Raw genomic sequence first — 23,292 nt, 5'->3', positions numbered from 1 at the left:
AGTGGAAAATGCAGCACCTGGTGTGGATGGCGGAGGGGTAAGGCAGATTGGAAGGAGAATCTCCAACAGGCTGGGGCGAAGCCCCTGAGCTGGGGCCACAGCGAGTGCCTGGCCTGGCCTGGATGTTGTTTTTGCCAGCCCTGCCTGGACCCTGGACCAAGCCAGCCCCAGGGATGGGCTTCTGTTTGGGCAAGGTGGGAGGTGCTTTCAGTGTTTTCAAATTGTACTTGCCTCTGGGGAATGGGAAAAAAATGAGTCAGGCATAGCTCTTTGAACCCAGGATTCCTGGCTTGAACTTTGAGGAGACAGGAAGGCACTCTGGTTAGTCACTCAGATTCTGTGGGGCCATGCTGCGAGGCAATGCCTGCTCACGTGTATTAGCACAACAGACCTTTCCACGGGCAGGTACCAGCACGCTCAGGAGCAGTGGCTTCTGGAGGAATTGTCCAACACTACCAAGCACCCCCAGCCCAGAATGTTCTTCAAGGTTTCCCAAGACCATGGCTACCCACAGTCATGGAAAACAGAGGAAAAGGGAGGGAAGGGGGAGAGATGGAGGGTCTTATAGAGTACATCATGGTCAGACTCAGGCCACTTGGCTGGTCTAGGACAAAAGGACAAGAGTTTTGCAAACAGAGGACTCTCCCTGTCCCTCTGGGCACATGGTAGGTGGAATCTTAAGGTCAGCCTTTCCCACAGGAGATGAAGAATCCAGAAGTGTTCATACCCTTTGATGTAACAGCTCCACTCTGCGAACTGACCCTAAAGAATTGATCCCAGGTTTAAAAATTAAAATACCCAAAGATGGTCAGTACACTATTACTTATAACAGCCAAAGCTTGAAATGCATTAGTTAACCAACAATCAGGATTGGCTAAACTACTACATGTCCTCAGCCATTAAATGTGATATCTAGGGAACATTTGTAAAAAAATACATCATGATATGAAAGTGCACAATTGCATAATCATAACTGTATAAAAGGACAAAAACACAAACAGGAAAAGTCAAGGATGGAATCATATCAAAGTGGTAGTCAACACTGTGTGATAGGAATGATGATTATATTTTTCTTTTTAGTATTTTCCAAACTGCCTCCAATGAGTGGATATGTCTGATAGTTATTTTGATGTTTTGCAAAGGAACTGCAGGCTTAAAGCAAACCAGCAGCCTTTCCATGCCTCTGTAAGTGGCCCCTTGGCCGGTGGTGGTGGTGGTGGAATAGAGAAGCTTTTCAATGCAGAAGGTTTGCATGTTGATGGGGTTTAAAGGAACCTGAAGACTCATAATCCATAGAAAGCTTCCTGAGGACAAGGGTGTAGTTCCACAATGTGGCCATTGGTCAGAGCTTCACCTTGCCCTCCTGACAGAAGTCCCCACAATGCCCCAGAGAAACCTGATCATTCTCCAGGGGTGATGCTCGGCCCCCATGTGGCTACCCTCCTGGGTGTCTCTGGATACAGCCCCTCATGGACAGACCCAGACAGTGGACTGAGGTGTGTTTGGTCCACTAGGTCTTACCTCTGTCTCCTCAGGTGGACGGTCACAGAATGAAAAATTTCCTCACTCTTCCATGGGTCTGGCCCCAGGACAGAGAGGCACAGTTGTCACATGTGCTCCATTTACCATCCCCAGAGACCCTGACCATTGTGCCAGAGGAGTGACAAGATGACTCATGCCTGGCAGAACTTGGCACACTTCTTTGGTTTCTTCATCACCACTGTTATTTTCCTGTTATCCCCACCAAAGGAGGATGTTTTGTCCTTCAGTTGGGTGTGCTTCCGGACCCTGCAGACTTGTGCAAAAATAATATTATAGTCCCCAAAAGAGCATCTGTCTCTTAAGGGATTAGGAACCATCAGCAAAGTCCTTAGCTACAAAATCTCCTACTGATCAACACAAAGACTCATTTCCAACTAGGACAGCTGGAGATTTGACAGAGAGTGGGGCCCCTTGAGCTAGAGATCATTAGAGCTGCCTCCTTGAGGAGTCTTTATGCTGTGCACTTGCTTCTCTTACAGGTGGGGAAACTGAGGCTTGGGGGGAGGGGGGGCGGCTGGCTCAAATGCCTTACAGAACTAGGGCAGGGTCTAAGATGTATCCTACCATTGGCATCCTGGGGAGCAAAGGGCCAATGTTCCCATGCATGTAGTCCAGCAGGAAAATGACCCAGAGACAGACACCTGGAGCTTCATATATCACTTCTGGATGGTGAAGTCTTTCTAGAATCACTGGGCTCTTCAAGGGGCTCCAATTTTCACCCTGGAACCTCTGTCATCGGTTGCCAGCCAGTGGGTCACCTACTCCTTCCTTCCCTCCACATAAGAACACATAAAGGAAAGAAACTCCTTATTCCTCCATCCTGCTCCATGACAGTCAGCCCCATGAGTTCCTGCGTGGAAACAAGCCCACCTTCTGCCTGAAATCCCTGAAGGCGCCAGAGTTCAGATGGTGGATCTGGAATCTGCCTCTGCCCCTAAGTAAGGGGCTAGAACAGCTGGGAGAGACATCGCTTAAAGCAAACCAGCAGCCTTTCCATGAGACAAAAGACAAAAGATGCAACCCCAGCAGATTCTGCCCTGCCATGGATCACATTGCCAGGACTGGGACATGTCACAGACCTCTCCAGGACGGTGTTGAGAATCTGGGTTCTGTGTCCCTTATGGAAGGGAAACAGCATCTAGTGAGCACCTACCATCTGCCTGCTCGTTTGGGAAGGGGCCGTGTTACCATCTCCTTCTGACAACTGGGAGAACTGAGGCTCAGAAAGGGTAGGGGACTTGGTCACACTACCTAGTTAGCGTGTGGTAGGGCCAGACCTAAACCCAGGAACGTTGACCTTCAATCCCATCCGGCCTCCCTGCAGCCAGCTGCTTCCAGGAGCTCATTTGACTGTGATGCCATCACCCCCATGTTAGGGAGAAAATGTTGGGCTGTCGACTTCAATCAAACATGGTGGGTAGACGTGGCCTTGTGTCCATTTACTCCCCAAAATTCCAATAAAATGGCCAAAAGGAATGAAAGCCATCAACCTATAAAGGAAAAAAGAAAAAGAAGGATGGCGGCAGATGAGGGATGTCAATAGAATTTGGGGAAGTTAGAGAAGTGAAGAAATAAGAAATCCACTGATTTATCTCACAATAAAACATGGGGAAAGTTCTGGAGCTGGAGGTCCTAGAAGGGTAAAGGTGAGGATGAGGAGTGGGGCTTGAGGACAGAGGTACTGTGAAAACCCGGAATAGGGAAGGTTCTCTTGTCCCATCCTCGCCCCACCCCGCACAGCCAGGGGCCCTCCCTCAGAACACACGCAGTGTCCTCTCTGGGGAAACGGAGGGGAAGCAGCTCTGAGTTCAGGGACAGCAGTCACTGCCACGGACTTGGGTGAGTCACCTGACTGAAAGGGGGTGACTTCTAGAGGTGAAGTTTTCGTCCTCAGCCCCTCCCCCCCCTCCACTTGCTCAGCCTTGGCAGCCACACGCGCCCGTCCCCGGAGAGGACGTTCTGGGTCCCCCGGTGGAACGGCCAGGTCTCCACATGATCACACCTCTTGGAAGGCCCTCCACTGACCAGCTCCAATCCTCACCCCCACATACTCCTTGTACCCAGAGTTTCTGATCAGTTTTGGTGCCTCAGTCTGGGTGTTAGTTTCATGTTTGGTTCTGATTTTAGAAAGACAAATTTGAGTAATGAAAGTGGCCAGTTCAGAGCCCACCACTGGCTCATGCAAGCTTTCTTTGTGTCAGTCTGTTTTCCCTGCATCCGCAATCCGCAGTCCTTCTCCCCCATCCCATCCCCCATAAACATCCATTCTGATATGTTTAATATAATTTCTCTGTTTCATCCAGTCTCTGCAGGTCTCTCCTCCCCAGAAGGCCCCAGACCACCTGGCCACCGTCAGGCCCCTCCAGATGGCCCTGCTTCCAGCCTTTCCTGAAGCCTGCCCTGCTGGGAAAGATCTTGTACTTTGTCTGCTTACTTCCACTGGAATATAAGTTCATGGGGCGGGACCCTCTGCTTGTCCCTAGTGCCCGGGGCCCAGCACTGGCCCTGGCGAGGGGTTGGAGAAACCTGGCTGAATGGCCACACACGCCCCTGCTCTAAGATGCTTGCAGCCCTGAAGCTCCCCATCAGCCCCAGGCCCCCAGGAGCCTGCCCTCTGCCTGCACAAGAAGATGCAGCAAGTCCCCTACTTGGGGTCTGCCTGCCCCCCATCTCCCGCTTCTCCACTCCTGGGCCCCGCTCAGTCTAGCTCTTTCATGACTGAATGGAAACGAGTATCTCAGGAGAGGAAAGCCACAGCCGGGGAGGGCGGGGAGGGCCTGGTGCCCTTGTTCTGTGGCTGTGCCACACTGCGCTGGGCCTGCTGGCATGGCCTGGGGCCCTCTGCTCTCCGGGCAGGCCAGCCAGGAGTTCAGACAGATGCCTGCAGCCACCTGTATGCCTTGTCGACACAGATCCGCCTGGCCCTGCCATTAAACCCTAACTGGGCACATAAAAGCCACTTGCCTGGCCAGCCCACTGCCAGATGTCTCTGCTGGCCACAGAGGCACTGACCAGCCCGAGACAGGTGGTGAGGGTCCGGGACACAGTGACACCCAGCTCCACAGGATCATCCCTGGACACCTGGCACCTTGGCACAGAAGGCTGCCAAGGTAAGGCTGTGGTGGCAGGTTTCAGGAACACCACCTGGCTGCCCTCTGTCTGTGGGGCAGAAGAGACGTGGCATCACCACAAGTGATTGCGGGAATGATGTTGCAACCTTGGCATGCACCAGCAAGGCGCAGAGCCCACCAAACATAGACACTGTGCTTGGGAAGTTCAAGGTTGTCCAAAGTCACACAGACGGCAAGCAGAGGCTTGTCTTCCACCCTTTGCTGTCTGGTAGGGATGGCCATTCTCCCTGCCTGCTCCCCTCCATGGACCAGGCTTCAGAGAACCTTCTCGGGGTCTGTGAGAGGCCAGACACCCTTCCCAGTGAGACCAGAAAGCTCTAGAATCCCAGCCCCTGATAAGGCTGTGGATGGAGGGGGATGGATGCCAAGACCGGACCCAAGTTCTGCTTCAAGCATCCCTGGGTTCACTGCCTTGCAGGAGGACCCCAGCTCTATGCCTCCGCCCACGAATAGTCCTTGTGTTCCTCTGAGATGTACTGCAAAGCCGCCCTCTGCTTTAGCAATGCCACACGCCTCCTCCTCCTCTCCCAATGGTCCAACTCGGTGGTCCTGGTGGCTGCGATTATTTGAAAGGCCTGCAAGAGTCAAGGGTACTCTTGCCTCTCATCTGACCCAGTTATTTGCCTTTCCTGGGAAGACCATGCCTATTCCCTCTCTCTGTCTCCCTGTATTCTGGGCCCTTGATGTGGAATGCTTTCTCTTCCTCATTCCCTATGCTGCTTCCTTCTCAGCCCAGCCACCATCTCCTCCAGGAAGCCCTCCTGGACTTCACCCAGCCTCAGTTAGGGTCTCCCAGTGAGATATCTATGCTTGTTCCTTACGCCACACCCACCTTTCTATTCTCATCTGTGCCCCCTCCCACCATGCCTCAGTTCCTAGAAGCTGCCACACTGCCTAAAGCCTTGAGCTCCCTGCTCTTTGTTTCTGCATCCCCAGAAACACCTGCCCTGGTGCTCAGCAAATTGTAGGCCTTTGGGAAACATTGTCAAATGGATACATAAAAGGAAAAATCTCTAAATCCCACTGAGCGCAGCGAGAGTCCAGAAGCAGGACTCCAAAGGGCCAGCTGGGGTGAGGGTAGGGCCAGCATCACCCCAAGCTGCTTGTGGGGAGCATTCTGGCACTGGCACCAATCTCCTGTCATCTGCTTGTGAGACCAGAGCTGGAACTTCCCCCCAGGCCCCACACTGGCAGAGTGGCTGCCCGGGATTTGGGGGTGAGGGGACAGCCTGGCTCCTCAGGGACCTTTGGGACCCCCAGAATGAGGCGGGGTGGAAGGAGGCAGAAGAGACAGGCAGACCACACAGGCAGGAGGCCTCCTCTGTCACAGGGGTGTGCAGGCTGCCCGTTCCATGGCACAGCTCTGCTGGAGGGCTCCATGGAGCATGGCAGCATCTCATCCCTCCTTACAGCCCTGATAGGAAGGCCTCTGCATCACCAGGGAGGATGTGCAAAGGTTGAACGATGGGCTCAGAGGAGGGAATGTGGCTTGGGAAGTCTGTTTCTCTCTGACCTCCATACCCCAGGTAAGAGATAAGCCAGCAATCACAGCCCACAAGCCTCACCTCACACGAGAAATCTTACCCAGACCAAACAGCAAGTGAAATAATATATAATAATATAAATGAAATAAAATCAACCACACTGGAAGAAAGTATAAGTCAATATTTAACCCCTATGGGGGTGGAGGGATGTGACAGGCTTAGAAGCATCAATGGTACCAGAAGAACCAGACCTGATTTTATAAAAAATGCAAAATGTGGTACATTAAAAAAAACAAATCTTAGTAATGTCACTTTTGGGGGGAAAACAGTTTAAAATATGTATAAGATCTGTAAATATTTTACTCTTTGATCAACTAATTCCACTTCTGTAAATCTGTTATTTGGTATTATTTAGCAAATTATTTGCCAAAACCACAATGATTCTAAATGTGGAGAAAAATTTATTGCACCAAGATGTTCCTTTTGGTATTGTTTATAATAGGAAAAACTGCAATAATCAATAGGGGGGGATTGGTTAGCCGAACAATGGTAAAGCTGACCAGTGAAATACGCAATTAAAATCTGCTTTTGAAAAGTTCTTTGTGATACAGAGAAATGCTTACGTTCCAATGTTTAGTGACAAAAGGAAAATCCAAAGATGTGAACACAGAAGGATCTCAGCTGTGTGAAAAGGAAGACATTCACAAAGTAAGGATGGAAGAGAATTGAAGAACCCATCCACAATGACTTTGGGTGTTTCAAAAATAGGGCATTCCTTTTATCTCTGCTTTTTATATTTTCTATATGCTCGCCAATGAGTTTTAAGTGTATCTATAATAAATAAGCAAATACCTTTTCTCAGCAAAGCTGAAAGGATTCTGTCCATGTCAGCATTTCTGCTTGACAGTCCGATGCTGTGCTGAGTTGGGACCAATACAGCCTTGGGCTCGGAGTCCCTGGTCACAAAGGCCGCCCCAAGAGCAGGGACGGACACCCAGATCTGCATCGTGCACAAAAGTGAGCACGAGTGAGCCTTAAACCTCGCAAAGGAACACATATTGAGAAGCACTAAATCTGATGAATTTTACCTGAAGTAGACAAATGTAATAAATACTGGAGTTCAAGGTTGGGTAGAAACAAATGCTCACAAAGCAGAAATCAGGGAAAAACTCCTAAGAGATTACTGCCAGTCTCGTGTGGGGTGATCCTCTCCTGTACAAAAGGTTAACTTGACTAATTTGAATTTGAGGCGAGGGCACCTCTGGGCACCCTGGCACCAGAACGGCCTATGAGTCTCGTTTGCTTCGAGGGGCACCGGCTTTCACCCTGTCACACTCAGCCCTGGCGATAGCAGAAGTGGCAGAAACTGAGGGCCTTGTGTGATATGCTGCATCCACAGCCCTCCCCAGGCACTGTGAACAGGGGAGGACAGAAGGCCTAGAGTCTGAGTCCTTTCTTGGGAGCAGGCAGTGCTGGCGGGAGGGGGGGGCAGTCCCTTATTACCTCCCTCCTGGGGCGCCTGAGGCCCAGGCTCTCCCCAGTCAGTCCTCCAAGCCCCTCCTGGTCAGCCCGTCCCTGCTCACAAGCCTCCCATGGCTCCCACGTCCACAGAAGCTGCGGCCTGGCATCCAGCTGCCTTGTCAGTCCGGTCCTTCCCATCCTGTTTCACCCAGTGCTTCCCCATATCAAGCCCACCAAACCATTTACTCTTCCCTAAAAATAGCTAGGTGTCACAGAAGAGCACAAATGACCAGAGGGAACCCTGAGACGCAGCACCTGGCTTCCAGGGGAGGCAGGGAGTGCAGACGGAGCTTGGTTGGGCAGATGGGTTGCACGATGCCCTGGCAATGCAGCGGGATGCTGGGGAGGGCAGAGGGGTGGCTGGGAGCTGGCAGTTTCCATCGGGACATTCACCCTGTCTCCGGCAGGGAGGCCTGAGTGAGCATCAGCATGAACACGGGGGGAGCCTGGACTTAGGCTTAGTGGCAGCCGGCATGGCCTCAGTCCTTCCAGCACGGCCTGGATCCTCCTGGGACAGGCCAGACTAGAGGGAAAGCTAAGGCTGAGTCTAGCACACAGAGGACACCATACTGTGGGATTGTCTCTGAGGTCTTAGCTCAGCAACCAGGGCACCATGGGATGGCCTGGGGAAGTCTCGAAGCTGGAAATGGAGGTAGGCAAGGACATCGGTCCCCGTGGAAGGGCTGCAGTGGGAGAGGAGGAAATCAGAATTGATAGCTCTGCAGTATGTACTGCAGTGTTCATTTGTCTGGGACTGAGAGTTCCCCAGGGAGCAGGACTTTTACTGCTAAAACCAGGAAATCCCCGGCCAATCAACATGGCGCCCTTGTCCTGTGATGAGCCCAGAACAGTACATGTTATCTCAATTGTTATCTCTTCACAACCTCCCTGTGAGGAGAGTTCATTATTATCTGCATTTAACAGAAGAGGAAACAGAGCTTGCCAAGGTCCCTCACCTGCTCCAGGATGAAGCCAGGGGCCAGACCCTTGTCCACAGATCCCAATGTGGTCTCTTTCCAATGGGCCATGGTGCTTCCCAGGGGGCCAGAATTTAAGTAATACACACTGAGGTCTAAGCTGAGGCCAGATGTGAATGGAAGCCAAAGAAGGGAGAGCAGGCAGCCAGATCAGACAGGCAGGCCTAAGAGGAAACTGCACACAGGTGGGCTGACCCCAGAGGTAAGCTGGGCATGGGGACCTCAGGCAGCCAGGGAAGGAGACACAGGGTAGGGTCTCCTCCTGGGACTCTAAGGTGCCAAGGGGCTCAACCAACAGCTTCAATCCACAGCATTGCTCGCCTGGGCCAGGACAGATGCCCACATCTGCACTGGGCTGCACTAGGTCCACAGGTGGGGGTGAGGGTTGGGGAGTCTACTATCAGGGTCAGAAATAGGAAGGTCACAGAGCACATCTTTGGCCATTGTAGGGTCTGACTGGACAGGAGCTTCCTCATGTCCCCTAGAATCTGACCTATTAAAGGCAGGAATTGGGACCTGGAGAAAGGCTAGGGGAAAAGGAAGAAATGTCAATAAGAAACCAAGTAGGCCTCAGGAAACCAATATTATGAGTCCATCTGGATGAAATAATACCAACTGGGAGAAACATACTATAGCCTGAGGTGTATTTACAAAGGTGGAAAGTAGTCAGGGGACCAACTAAACTCTTAGGAGGAAAACATAGATGATGGGACATGACAGGTGAAAAAAATCTGGGTTTTTAAAATCATGTCATAGTAATAATCAAGACTGGTTTCACAAAAGCTGACCTATGTTCGAGGGATATAGAATGTACTGAACATTGATTATTTTATATATCTCAAACAAAGCATTTTATATACTTTCATCTAAGACATGGTACCTCACCCCACCACCAGGAAGCAGTCAGATAACCCCTCCTACAGGTCTCTCTTGAGATTGCTCCAGAGCTGGGCAACTGACAAGCCAAACCAAAGTCCTCCACCAAGATTTTCAAACTGGGCTGGTAGAGAGTTGTGCCTTTCCTCATTGGCCATAAGCTATGGAGGAGAGAGACCATAAGCTCCGCTGCTGGACCCATGACCCCTCCACTCCCACCCCCTCCCCTGCATTATTCTGGCATAGGAGAGAATGAGCTGATATCTGAGCCAGAAAGAAAATGTCCACACCAGGAGTTGGCAAACTACAGCTTATAGGCCAAATTCGGCCCATCACTTATTTCTATAAATAAAGTTTTATCGACACACAGCCATGCCCATTCATTTATATATTGTCTATGACTGTTTCCGTGGGCAGAGTAGATCATACAGCTCACAAAGCCTAAAATATTTACTATCTGGACCCTTACAGAAAAAAAATTGCCTGCCCTTTGTTCAGATGGTAACCAGAATGTTAATCATGGAGGACTAGCACCCCTTCTAGAACCAGAGGAAACTACCAACATGCTCAGAGCTGAGAAGCTCCGTTCCCTTACTCTTCTTCCTTCCTACTTTGTGTTCAAGGGCTCAGAGGGGAGGCAAGAGGGAAGCAGGGGGCAGGGAGCTATGAGTGACTGGAGAAGCATCACCCCCGGGCCTCTGGGTCTCCCTCTCCCCTCCCAGAGCCCTGGAGCAAACCCATCTTTGCCCCTGATCTCCTCCATAGGATGGACTCTTGGCAGCCACTGTCTCTCCAGGAGCCCCTAGTGTACAGGGCACAAGCACAAACCCCTCTTTACAGAGCCATCTGGAGCAAGTCCTATTCTGAGGGTGAAGAAAGGGCTTTAGAGGCTTGGAAGGCTCTGGGAGGGCTTCCGGGGCAACATGGAACTTAACCATGAATGTTGAAGGTGGAAGAAGATTGCACAGGTGGGTCTGGAGCAGGAAGATGTTTTAGGCTGAGGGAAGTCTTGCTTGGGAGAATGAAGGGCATAGGCAAGGGTGAGAAGCAAAACCAGGGTGCCAAGAAGAGAGGGTATGGAGGAAAGCGGGAGGTGTGGAAGGACTAGCCTGGGAGGGTCTGTTGTGCCAGGGGTGAGGGGAACAAGGAATGCTTTATACATAGGAGAGTGACGGGGTCAAATCTGACATGAGGAGGACTACTATGTTGTCCAGGAGGAGGGGAGTGAAAGGGGTAAGGCCGGGATGGGGACAAGAAGCAAGAGGTGACCTGAGATCCAGACCTAATGCAGGATGGGAATGGTCAGAGGCATCCAGAAAGAGAAGTAGAGGAACGCCAGAGAAGCATGAGCTTGGCCTCTAGCAAGAACCAGAGGGGCTCGGCTCAACAGCCCACGAGGAGCTAAGTCCTGCCAAGGGCCTCACAAGGGAGTTTTGAAGCAGACCCTGCCCTACTTGCCTCAAGATGACTGTGGTCCAGCCAACACCTTGAGCGCAGCCTCGAGAAAGACTCTGGACTAAGCCACATTCAGATGACCGACCCACAGAAACTCTGAGCTAAGTGTGTACTGTTTTAAGCCACTGTAAGTTTGGGTGTAATTTGTCACGCAGGAATAGATCACTATCCTCCCCTCCCCTCCTGTCTTCATCTCTGCCCTCTCCACCTCCTCCTCCCTCAGCCGGCACGGGTCTCCTCTGTTAGAGACAGGCATCTCTCTGTGACAGCGAACATGGCAGCAACAGCCAGGTCTGGCCTTAAGGTCATTCCACCTGAGCAACCTGACAAATGGGGCTTATCCCATCAAATCCCCTCAGAAACATCCTATCAACAGTGACTGACCCAGTTTGGGATTCCTCCCTGAGATTCACGGTGCCCAGGACGGGTGCTGGACTGGCTCGTCACGAGCTGGACCCACTGATACAGCCAGAGGGCGGCCTCTCAGACAGGCAGGCCCACTAAGCCACATGTGTGGTTTGGGGGGCGGCCCTCCTCCACGGGAAGCAGAGTTCTGTGTCAAGAAAGGGAGAAGCCATGTGGGCAGACGACTGCACCTGGCCACTGCAGGGACCTCAGTGTCCTCAGGGGTGTAGATGCTGGGTTCTCCATTCGGGAAAGGGAGGCTGGGCAGCTGTGGAGCTGGAGGACATGCAGAAGGGGTGAGACCTGCTGGGACGAGCAGAGAGGAGATGCCGGGGTGAGGCTGGCGGGCTTAGGAGCCAGTGGCCCGGGCCTGGTGTGGGGCTCTGAGAAACCCAGGGTGGGGACTGGCAGGTGGCCTGGGGCAGGTCCAGTGCTGCTGGCTGGAGGCAGGGTAGATGGTGGAGGGTGGGACCATCCCAGAGAGGCCAGACCATCCTGGGTGCTCAAATTGAAGGTCAAGGGTGAAGGGCTGGCTGGCACAGTGAGGGAGAGGCCCTCCAACCTCGGAGGGTCCACAAGAGTGGTGGTGGGCACATTCCACTCCGAGCCCAGACCTTAAGGGGAGGGGGGCAGGCCAGGGGGAGAGATGGGATTGGGATGTCTTCCCCAGAAAGAGCCATGGAGTGGGCACACGGGCCAGTGCCCAAGGGTGGGGCTAAGAGGGCCCCTTCTGAAATGATGGAGAGCAACGCTCGGGCCCGTTCCTCATCTACACCAAGCAAGCTCAGAGGGCAATTCACAGGATACTGCAGACACTAACCTTCCCTTCTCACTTACCCCGTTTCCCCTGGTGGGAAAAGCCCAGCAATCCGAAGACAGACCAGAGGCTGGTGAGCAGAGACTTGCCCAGTTCCTCTGCTCATGCAGCCACTGTTTCCCAAGGCTGCTTGCTGGGCTGGCTCGCTATGGTTGCATTTCCATAAATGCAGTGGCTTAAAGTAACACACATCTATGATCTCACAGCTTTAGCACGGGTCCAGAGTCTGGCATGGCTCCGCTGGGTCCTCCAGTCAGGGTCTCTGGGGTGGCCGCATGGGTGCTGGCCAGGCTGCAGCCCTTTCTGGACCTTGAAGGCCTCTTCCCATCCTCTTGTGGTGGGAGACTGAGTTCCCGGCTCTTTTGCTGGCTGTCAGCCAGGCTGCCCCTGGCTCCTTGAGCTTCCCCTTGGTTCCCTCACAGCCCTCCTCACAACATGGCCTCTTGATTCTTCAAGGCCAGCAGAAGGCGCTCTCTCTCTGCGAAGGGCCCAGGCCTTTTAAATTTAATTAATTAATTTATTTTTTTGAGAGCGAGAGGGAGAGAGAGCACAGGGCGGTGGGGGGAAGGGGTGGCAGGAGGGGCAGAAGGAGACCGAAAAAGAGAATCTTAAGTGGGCTCCACACCCAGTGTGGAGCCCGACTTGAGGCTCCATCTCAAAACCTTGAGATCATGACCTGAGCCAAAATCAAGAGTCAAACACTTAACTAACTGAGCCACCGAGGCACCCTGGACCCAGGGCTTTTTTAAAAGGGCTTTCACCTGATTAAGGCAGGCCCACTTGGGATAATCTCCCTGTCAATCACCTCAAAATCAAATGACTGGGGCCTTTGCTACATATGCAAAATCTCTTTAGCTTTGCCATATAATGAAAGCTAATTATAGGAATTACATGCCTCCTCCAAAGGCCCTACCCCCACCCAAAAGGTGAGATTATAAAGGACATGCACACAGGAGGTGAATTCTGGGACCCTCTTAGAATTCTGCCCATCACACCTACCCGGGGTCTCAGCCCACGCTGGGTGCTGGTGTGAGGACAGGGAATAAGAGAGAGACCCGGCGCTCGAGGCCCTTGTTGACCAGCTGCAGAATCAGACATGGAGGCAGGTCATTCCACACAGCATCTCTGCTAATGCAGGGCCCGAGGACTTCACAAAGAATGGAGTCGTGGGGCTGGCTCTTGTGGGGCCCTTACTCACCGGACGCAGAGGGGTGGCCCCCCACGCATGAGACGCCACAGAAGCAGGTGTTTACCACGTTTCTACCTTCAACAAACCACCTTCCCCGCTCCTGCCACAACTACCATTTACTTAGTATTTTTTTCTTCAAACCAACTCACTCCTTTTGACTTAAATTTACTTTAAACAGAACTTTTCTGTCTCGAGTATAAGTAGAAAATCTGCATTCCTTATTATAAATAGAAGTAAACCATAAAAATAAATAAAAGCTACCTGGGCTTATACGTTCCCAGATCCGAACCTGTGGCCTGCTCTTCTCTGTTAAAAAGAGGAATTAGTGAGTCTGTCTGCGAGAGGCACTAAGGAAATAAGAGAGGAAAAATATTTTTCCTCTAAGGGCTGAAAGGGAATGAAAAGTGAGCCGTTGTTATGTACGGGGACCCACGACGCCACTGTGGATGCCTGAGGATGGTGGTGTCTTGTCCAGCCACCCAGGAACCAGGCACAGAGCTGGATGCTAGTGCAGTAGGCACTCGGGGACACGGCCTGCGAGGGGTGAGGAGACGGGCTGGCCAGAGCGCGAAGGTGAGCGGGAAGCCCGTACAGTGGGGGCTGCCGTTGCTCCCATGGGGGCCTCTGGAGCTAGGATGGCCCCTCGAAACGGTCCCAGGTGAAGATAAGGGAACCCAGGCCTTCGTAGCATCACGTGGACCAGCCAAAGGACACAGGTGGCCCTGGGGATAAAGAGGCATAACCAGGGGCGGGACAGCTCTTCAGGCCGCTGGGGCAATTCCTGGGGAGGGTGTCAGCAGTGAGCCAGCAGCGGACGGCGCTCCGGAGAGCAGGAGGAATAAGGAGCTGGGTCCTGAAGGGGGGTCTGGGCAGCACGACAGCATCTACAGTCGGCCTTCTCAGGAGCTTGCGTCCATTTGCTTCTTAGCATAATTCTACCCTATCTGGACACTGCTCCCAGGATTTTGTGTGGTCTCCTGTCCTGGGAAACCTTGTAAAAAGGATACAGGGATAAGGAGGGTTAGCTTGGCTTAGGACCACTGGTAATCAGCATCTTCCTCCCCTACTACACATTCTACATGATTTCGCACCCCAGCTAGCACCTCTGTTGGGCTAGGGCCTTGCCTGGCGGGGTGACCCAGATGCTCACCCTAGGAGACCACCATGTCCTTCTCAAGCTGTGGCTCCTGCCAGTGGCTATTTGCCATTGGAATTGGGCAGGGACTACCAGGAGATGTCCCACTGGGCCACATGGGTGCTGAACAGAGCCCCTCTGCCCCAGTGTGTGACAGCACAGGACCGATTACCTGTGCAGGATGGTGACTCCTATCCCTCCCCACCGGCCTCTAAGCACAGAAGCTGGGAGGGATTGGGTAGCACCTGTCGCTGGCTATGGAAAGGGAATCCTGCTATGTGGCCCTAGTAGAAGAGATCCTCCCCTGGGTGCCGGGACCTCCAGAGCTAAGGGTTCAGGAGCACTGTGTGTCCTAGTGGGCCACGGGCTGTGGCCAGTGGGCACTCAGGCTCTTGCGGTGTGCAGAGCCCCCACTGCTGCCCTGGCTACGCTGTCCATGCACCCACTTTCCAGCACTGGGGTGCCTGATGACAGAGGCCGGCTGACGTCGAGTGACCAAGCCATTCTGTCTCCTTGGCTGTTTCGTGCCTCTTCCACAGTGACTGTTCTCTGGCGGACGCTGACACACAGTGCGAAGGTCTTCTCACTTCCTGCCCCCTCCTGTACGTTATCCACATGTCTCTTCCTCGGGCCTCTTTATGCCTGATATTTCAGTCTGTTTTCTTCAGGTCCCCAACTGACCAACCAAGCCATCTGTCACCGCCCACAGATCTACCTACAGTCTTACCTTAGGTCACTTTTCCTCTGCACAAGGTGGTGACCAGCTGGGACGCCTAAAGCCCTGCCCATAAGGAGGACTCCCTCTCATTCCTGGCCTTCAGGGCCAGCCCTGAGTGAGGCTGCAGGGCAGCTCGAATCCATTTTCAGTTGGTACCCACAACCCAAGCCTACGCAGCCATGGACAAAGCCCAGGCATTTTCCTTCTCCATCAGCTGATCACTCCAAGTAGTCACAGGTGCGAACTGAAAGAGAGAGACCGGTGCAACGGTGGTGGGTGGCACGGAGGTCTGAGCCACCTGCTCACGCAGCTTTGTCGAACCCTTGGCACTACTCAGTACTCGGGCCCAATCTCAGATGGACCGCTTCCATCTTTGAAGAATTCCTCCTGCACCCACTCAAACGCATGATTTGGTGGAGGTTAGAGAACGTAGCTCATGATGGACACTTGTAGTTGCATGATCACCCAATGTCGCATGGTTAGGCTTTCTATCCCTTACCCGTGGGCAGCAACAAATCAGGAGCAGCTGTTCAAATGGCCGATAATTCTTGGCTGCAGATGGCTGGCCCTTGCTCCAAAACATTGCTTTTCTTGGGGTTTGCCCTCAGTTCCACACGGTGTTCTTCCTCTAGTTCCCTCTGATGCCACAGGCCCTGATAGGTCACACGTTCTAAGCAGTAGGGATACGGAAAACTTTTCCGCTCCGGGTCCCACTCAAGGCTGAAAGCTTTCTGTGTCCCTCTGGGTCAAAGTAGTTGAATTTGTAGTCTCCAGAACCCAAAAGGCTTACCAGGAGTTGAATTGCCTTTTCAGAGATAGGCAGTGCAAGATACAATAATGGGTCATCTACTTTGGAGGGGATGTCCCAGCATGCTCAAACCACTATTACCTAATAGTCTCATTGATGTTGCAGACCCCTAAATCTTCATGGGGTTTATATCCCACCCTCTGGAGCACAAGGTCTCCAAAGTACTTGCCACTTCTCACTGATTCAATCTGATTAACACTATGTCATCAATACAAAGGACCAATGGGATGCTCAGTGGAATATCTAGATGATCCAGGTCCATTTGATCTATTGTGACAGAGACAGTAGAGTTAACATGGCCCTAAAGAAAGAAATACACATACCAGTAAATGTATACTGGTGCCTTCCCTACATAAATACAAACTGCTTCTAAGTCATTCTTGAAGGAGATGGAAAGGAGCAAACTCACCAGATCAAAGGCTGCATACCCTGTACACAAGGCCACGTCGATCTGTTCTAGCTGAGCTATATGGCTGAGACATCATTGCTGCAGTTGGGGTGATTAACACTGCATTTGACTGAGTTTGTGGCTGTCCGCTGTCATTCTCCAGCATCTGTCTGGTTTCTGTAGGGACCAATCTGGTGAAGAATCATCCTTGACGTTTTTAAGAAGGATACTAATCTTTGGGACACAATACTGATTTTGACTTTTTAATCTGGCCAGGGCGGGAGTGAGGGAACAATTTCAGGGGCCTCCACTTGGGCTTCTCTACTGTAAACTTTCACTTGCCTCCCCACTACCATGTCTTTTACGCTACAGACTAAGAAACCAATGTGATTCTGGCAGCTACCAAGGATGTTCATTCCAGCTATGCATTTGAGGTTTGGGTACGTGGCTACTGCATAAGACCATGGGCCCAGTGAGCTGGGCTGGACCAGGATCCATTTCCTGCCTAGGCCGCATAAAACTCTATTCTAACAGAGGGCTAATTATGCTTTGGGCACCCAGTATCAGTGTCAACTTGGACCTTGTGTCCATCCATCCTTGAAGTGTCTGGATGCTTCCCTTCCCCCATGTATAGTTGTTCCCTGAGTAAATGGCCATAGGTCCCTCTGGGGAAGGATGAAAAATCATCACCATTCATCCTTGTTGCGCTGTTGCAGGTTCCTTCTTCCCGGAGACCCAGCCTCTCTCATCAAAGTGGCCTAAAAATTGGTCTACGTCCAGAAATTAGGCAAGGGAGTGTGACTTTTATTGGGGTAGCTGCCCTCAGCCTCATTCATCCATCCTTGATTTAGTTTTGACTGTACAAATTGATTGAACAAGTAAGCTATACTGGGGTTCGCTGTCCATCTATCTGTCCCCCTAGGGCCTCCGTGTTTTAGTAAGTTCTTCATAGCTCCGGGTAAGTTAAACACTCCAACAATACGCCAAACATGCCTTTTGTTTTGAAAATTGTGTTCACTTCAGTTTGGACAGTTAAGCATTCCCTTATTTGGGGATCCTTTTGTCCCACTTCTGCTAGAGACCCTAGTTCATTAAGAGCCATCTCCTGCCTTAAGCCCTAGCCCACAGAGAACAGCCATCACTGAGCTTTTTCAAGATTTGGTGCTCTTCTCACTGCTGAATTCCTTGTCACTTTGGGAAATGCAGAGCCCTCTGAGCCCTTCTCTGGAACACTTAGGCTTGTGGTTTTCTAGCCTTATATACTACTTCTACTGCGGCCTCTGTTCCCCCATCATTTACTATGGCAACTTGTCTCTGGTACTTCACTTAGTGCATGCCATTGCTTTGCCCAAGCATCCAAGAGCCAACCCAGAAGCATGTTAGCCCCATCTACTGGGGCCCTTGCCATGGTGTAAATCCTGTAGCATGGGACAGTGCTTTTGTAATGAGAAACGCTCCCCTATCCAACTCTATATTCCCCCTTGATGCAGCACCCCCAAGATCCAGTTCCAATCATGTTCTATTGGTGCATGTTGACTCTGTACTAAAACACTCCAATCTATAGTACCTTTCCCTGTTGGTGCTCCCAGCACTCTCCTGGTTGAGTGACATGTGGTGACATGTGGTGACATGACCCCAGTATTCATTCGGCAGCCAGGAAGGGAGGAATGGGTAGATTACGAAAGGGACACATGTTATATCTGCATCTTCTTCAAGCAAGGGGAGTGTGAGCTACTTCCTCAGGCCCAGAGCATGCGAGTAGGGGTAGAGTTTTAAGTTTCTCGAGTGCATCAACCAAGATGCCCCCATCCCAAGTCTCAGGGTCCCACTCCTTCCCAACTAGGACCCGGACTTTGGCATAACAGACTTGCTGGGGTTGAAAATTCAACCATCACTTGAGCTCTGCTACCTTCATTTTTTAAGTCCTGGGCCTGATCTTCAGCTGCACCAGCTGCAAGGGGCTCTTTATGCGCTGCTGGGAAGGCTCTCTGATTTGCACACTTTGGCTTAAATTAGTGATTGATCACCCTCAACCTTTCATTATCTATCTCCCATGAATCCGTCTCACTCAGCAGGAGCCAACCCTTTCCATTGTCTTTATAATGATCACTTTCCCTGAACCTTCAATAGCTGAGCTACTAAACCCTGGGGTTCCCCACTATGCACGCCAAGGGCTATCTGGACTCTAGCCACACCAGTCAGAGAGAGTCCTCTTTGCCATGAGAGAGTCCTCTTTGCCATCAGGCAGTAGAGAGCTCTGTTCCCGCGTCCCATATTAGAGCCCACTTCTTCAGATCTCTCCTGGCACCGACTATCATAGGTCAGGTGTCTCGGGAAACAGACTCTGAGATAGAACTGTGCATGCAGAGGTTCGTGGGAATGTGCTTGTGGAAACTGGGATTCATCAGACCAGGAAGGCAAATGTGATATGGCTGCGACAAGGACCCCGGCAGAGCCCACGGCAAATCCTGGAGCTAAGGAGACTTCAGAGCCGTCCTGCCTCAGGGCTAGGGGATCAGGCCTCCCCACCCTTCAGGGCCTAGTGGCTGCACTAGGGCTGTCCCAGGGAAGGGGACAGCTCTGGGTGAGGCAGGCCCTGGAGACGTTCTCAGCGGTGGGCCAGCAGCAGACCACCACCCTGGCAGCCAGAGGAACGAGCACCCAGGTCGTGGAAGGGGTGCTAGGTGGTCAGCACAGCGCCACTCCAGAGGCAGTTAGCAGTTGTATGGAGAGACTGCGGGTCCTTCTGAATCCGGGGCACGAGAGAACTGGTGGGAAGAGACTGGAGAGACGTCCACCAAGACCGAGGGGACAGTCAGGCCAGACCAGAAGGGCTCAAATGCCAGGACAAGGATGTAAGGCTCTGTCCCTCCTGCAAAGGTTCTAAGAAGGATTATTTTGGGGTTGTCAGGAGCCCAGGCAGCCCTGAAGGGGGTCCTAATTCCCAAGTGTCTCTTTGGCTGCCTCCCCCGCAGACGTCTCCTAACTGCCTTGCTCTGGCCAACTCACACACACCACGGCCCCCTCCCCCAAATCGGCTCCCTTCAAATTGTCACTCCCCACAGTGCAGCATTCATGCATCAGTTCTAAATAGTCCCACTGTTCAGCTTTAACGAGAAGTAATACCAATTCCCATGTTTGCTCAGAGAGCACCATATTTCATCAAACCAGAGCCCATGCCGGCTCAGATTACTGACCGAGACAATGTTCTGTAATCCTGGTTTATTCACATGTCACGGGTATTTTAGCAAAACAGAAATGAATGGCCCGAGCCACCCTAGGAAGTAACGGGAGGGTTGGGTTCCCGCCCAGGGGAAGTCATGCTTTCTCCTGCCACAGTTCTCGGAGGAGCTGACTTTGATTCTCCGAGCTTTTCCCGACTTTAAGAAAGAGAATATGGGCCGAGAAGGAGTCACAAAGTGGGTAGTTATTTCCCTATAAAATGTTAGCTCCACGGATGGATTTTGCCAGAGCAAAAATAAAATCTGTCATTGATTATAAAGTCCTTTGTGCTTGTTATTTTGCAGATTTATTACGCTCGGGCCCGGCGGCCTGGGGAGGCCCTGGGATTCTTGTCTCCAGTGCCCCTGCAAACCCTTCAGCTGCTTTTTCACAGCTCATACCCCAAATGGGAACAGGGACTCGCTCACATCTCTTTTGTCCTTGAGGGCCAAGAGCTTTGGAAGCCTAGATGAAGGGCTGTCAGTCATCTCCCCCCTCAACCCCAACCTCTGGACAGGGACCCATAGATACCGCCGGTAGAGGTCTATGACTTCCCAATCATGGAAACATTCTCCTTCCTTTCTTTTTCTTTTTAACTCTTGGCACTATGCACTAAGAAATGCATTTCCTCTGCAGAGCAAGGCTGGGCTGAACCTCTCACCAAATCTCCCAGAGTCTGGGTCCACTTCAAATAGGCTACAATCTCTTTTGAACACACAAGAAATAAAAGAGTAGTAACAAGGAGCAATGCTATTTAGTACAATCTCATGCTAAACCCTTACTAATGATCCTCAGAATATCTTGCTCTTGTCCCCATACAGCTAGGTAGTGGTGAAGACAGGCACACAAACCTAGTCCCAATTGACTCCAAAGGGTCACATTGACTCTCTCACTTCCAAGAATGGGTTGACATGAGGCCACAGACCCAGGTATACAGTGTTGGAGCTGAAACAGAGCCCAGGGCTCAGCCTTCTCATGTAAACGGGAAGCTGCTGGGGTTCCAAAGAGGCAATGGGGCTGGTGGCAGAGCTAGCGAGAGCTGAAAACTGACTCTACCCCAAGTTACCTGGACAATATCATGAGGCAGTTGCTCAGGAACATTTCATGGGGTGTTTATTTGGGGAGAGGTTCGGAGGAAAGCAAATGAGCGTGCTTCTCAGAACTGTCCAGGCATGGGGCTTCCTAACGATTGAGCTTCTTCACTTCTTCCTTGGGGTTTTCTGAGTGTAAGGAACCCAGGGTGTGCAGCAGGGAGACCTGGAAGACTAAGGGCCCCCCAAACAACCCCTCACCTCTCTGGAGAGAGCCCTTCCTGTCCCAGTTGGCAAGTCCCAAGACCCCAGTGCTCCTGGTAAGAATAGTGTATGACACTCCCAGGACCCCGATCATTTTAGGAGGAAGCTGTCAGAACTCACAGCTCTCAGGACTGTGTCCTGAGTCCGCCATCTCAACTCGTATTTTGAGCTACAGCCTGAGCTATTAAAAACAAAACATTCTCATTGGCAAGCTCCACAATTAGCCTCATTTCCACGCTAGAAACACTGTTCTGCATGAGCTGAATTGCACAGCGATTGCTTCTTGTCTCGGTGATGCTGTTTGCAGGCCGTGCTGGGAGCCAGCGAGGATGTGACCCGGTGGTAATCTGAATTGCTTCACCAAACACATTTTTATCCCATCATCTCGGCTACATGAAAGGGGACCATAGTGCTCCAGTGTTCAAGACTTTACAGTCCCGCTGTTCAGCAATAAAATGAGGCAAGAAATATTAGCCGTCCCTGGCTGATGCCTTAATTCTTTCCCAACAATTCAGAGAATCTGTACCCTACAGGTTTTAGGGCTGGCTAAAGCCTGACCCTCAGGCTGGCTTGAATGGAGGGGGAATGAGTTAAGGAGAGCAAGAAGGCTTTAATGGACACAGATCCCGAATAGCCCAGCTTGTCCCGGCCTCCTGCAGACTAACCCTCCTTTTCACAGGCCTCGATTGTGTATGGCCCCAGCAGAGACAAAACTACCCATGAGCAGAGGTTACCCCCAGCCGGTACAGGTCAGAGGCATTCTGGGGGAGAAGGGGAGAGGAGGGGAGAGGGGAAGTGAGGGGCACATGGAGAAGGAGGGGAGTGGGGGTGGGCGTGGGGGAAAGAGAGCAGTAAAAGTCGGTGCGGATCATTTATAAGGACAGATTCATCGAGTCTAAGACTGTGACTTGATCATCTCACCTCCAGGCAAGCAGTTTTGAGAGCTGTTTCACAGAACAAATGGGATATACATTAACGGGAAGTTAAATGCCATGTGAGATAATTATCGAAATAAATAAAATGCTTCTCTATAGTTTTCCAAATGAGACAGGCCTGAGGTTCAGAGGCTTTCAATAGGATAACCTCTAATTGGACACTGCAAGATTTAAAAAGAATTAAAAATAGGTTGTATTTTACACACCAACAGAAGCTTTTTCCAGCAAATTTTCAATTATTGCATTGTGAGCCCTCCAAGAAAAGTAACGATTCTGGCTCACCCAGCCCAGAGTTACCAAGTAAAGGGAACAGGGTGTTCACAAGTTTGCAAACAGTCCTTTGAAATGTAGCATAGGCAGTATCCTAGATAGTTCTGGAAGAACATGGGTTTGAAGAGGTCCTTTCCTTCCCTCACAAGGATTTGTAAATATTTCGTGTGGCCCTTGGACCCCTTTCTCAGTCTGATGAAACCTGTGGACCCCCTTTCAAAAGAATGTTTTTAATATACAATATTACCAAGAAAGCCAATTACATTAAAATAAACTTATCCAAATATTGTGAAAAATAACTTTGCAACATAGCAATATATCTGCCTTTTTATTAATTCATGGAAGTCACAGGCATAGTTAATACCCCTGTGGTTGGTTGCCTGCATTTCTAATATTAGGAAATGCTAAGTTTCAGTTACAGGTTATTGAAAATAGAAATGTAAATTTTCCCCATCCAAGTTCGCAGAACCCCTGAAATTCTACCCATGGACAAGAAACCGCACTAAAGGCATGATGAAGTTCAGGACCTCCTGCCCCAGAGCTAAGCAGAGGGGAAGTGGGCCAGGGATTCACTGTACGCTCACTTTGTTGTGAAACCTCGGAAAAGCTACTACTGCTTTCTCTTCTTCTATCCTGACGCTTTGGAAAGGTTTTGTAAGGCAATTTGAAACCACACCCTTCCCCCCCCCTCCCCGCCACCCCGGACAATCCTGGTGGCTACATGTCCAAAGATTAATACAGACATTTGATGTGCTTCTTCAACGACTGGGATCATTGTTGCCAAATACAGGGTCAGTTAATGGACTAATTCTGAATTTTAATGTGGATCTTGTTCCCGTTGCCCTGGGTTGGTTGAACTTTGGGGTTAGGATTTCTCTTTTCAGAGGCTGCCCAGGGACGGTCCGTGTTCCCCTCACTCTTGCATTTTGGATGCCGGCTCAGAGGCAACCGGGCGCACACACATCCCCTTTCGGGTCCTCACGGGGGAGCTGTCATCTTGCAACCACATAGTCATCACATGCCATTACAGGGGCAACCCGGCAGGCGGGTCCCCCTCCCAAGGCCGCCCCAGCCCCCGCGCAACCCTGGCCAGGCTGCGGCGCCGACACACAGGAGCCGGCCGG

Source organism: Neomonachus schauinslandi, chromosome 6 (assembly GCF_002201575.2).
Source record: "Neomonachus schauinslandi chromosome 6, ASM220157v2, whole genome shotgun sequence".
In the NCBI taxonomy this organism is placed as follows: domain Eukaryota; kingdom Metazoa; phylum Chordata; class Mammalia; order Carnivora; family Phocidae; genus Neomonachus; species Neomonachus schauinslandi.
Note: the sequence above shows the minus strand (reverse complement) of the source record.